The following is a 1,113-nucleotide window of genomic DNA, read 5'->3' as shown; positions in this document are numbered from 1 at the left end:
GCTGCGTTCGAGATGGACCCCGCTCCTCTTTCAGCTCCCCACCGCCTGCCGGTCTGTGCCACCACCTCGCACCGACCTCCGGCACTTCCCTGCCTGCGTGAGAGTGGGGTTTGGTGAGGGAAGAGTCGTCTTCTTGGGAGTCAGGACTCCCCGCCCGGCAGTGCCTGCCGCGGCGAGCCTGCTGCGGGGCGGGGCTGTCCCGCGCTGCCTTTCCCCTTTGTCCCAACTCTCTGGTAATTTGCGAGTGTTTTTTGAGTTCTCCTGCTTTTATCCGTGGGGCTGCTTGTCCCTTGCTGCCTCTCTGTAGATTCACGAAGCCAATCCTGCAGGGGAGCGCCTCACACGCTTGTGGGTGTCCACGTTTTTCACCTTGCACTCTGGGAGCAGAGAGCCAGGAGGTCACCCCTAATCGGCCATCTTCCCACCTTCCATGATGAATATCTTTGACAGATACATTCTTGACGTTGAAACCCACGTTGTCCCCTGGAAGAGCTTCACTCAAAGCTTCATGGTGCATTTCAACAGACTTGATTTCAGTTGTAACATTGACTGGAGCAAAGGTGACCACTATGTCAGCTTTGAGAATGCCAGTCTCCACTTGGCCCACAGAGACAGTACCGATACCACCACTTTTGTAGACATCCTGGAAAGGCAGACACATGGGCTTGTCAGTTGGACGAGTTGGTGGCAGTATGCAATCCAGAGTTTCAAGCAGTGTGGTTCCACTGGCGTTGCCATCTTTCCGGGTGACTTTCCATCCCTTGAACCAAGGCATGTTAGCACTTGGCTCCAACATGTTGTCACCATTCCAACCAGAAATTGGCACAAATGCTACTGTGTCAGGATTGTAGCCAATTTTCTTAATATAAATGCTGACTTCTTCCTCTTATCTCTTCTGGCTATAGGGTGGCTCAGTGGAATCCATTTTTTTAACACCAAAAATTAGTTGTTTCACACCTAATGTGTAAGCCAGAAGGGCATGCTCATGAGTCTGCCCATTCTTTGAGATACCAGCTTCAAGTTCACCAACACCAGCAGCAACAATGAAGACAGCACAGTCAGCCTGAAATGTGCCTGTAATCATGGTGTTTTTTTAACTTTCTTTTTTTTTTT

At 50.8% G+C, this 1,113-nt stretch overlaps 1 pseudogene; it reads right to left on the bottom strand.

Moving 5' to 3' along the window:
- The window catches only part of LOC105808184, an 11,215-nt pseudogene that overhangs the window by 8,195 nt on the left and 1,907 nt on the right, over positions 1–1,113 (bottom strand).

Source organism: Propithecus coquereli, unplaced genomic scaffold (genome assembly GCF_000956105.1).
Source record: "Propithecus coquereli isolate 6110/MARCELLA unplaced genomic scaffold, Pcoq_1.0 Scaffold17, whole genome shotgun sequence".
In the NCBI taxonomy this organism is placed as follows: domain Eukaryota; kingdom Metazoa; phylum Chordata; class Mammalia; order Primates; family Indriidae; genus Propithecus; species Propithecus coquereli.
Note: the sequence above shows the minus strand (reverse complement) of the source record. Positions and strands in the feature narration are given on the sequence as shown.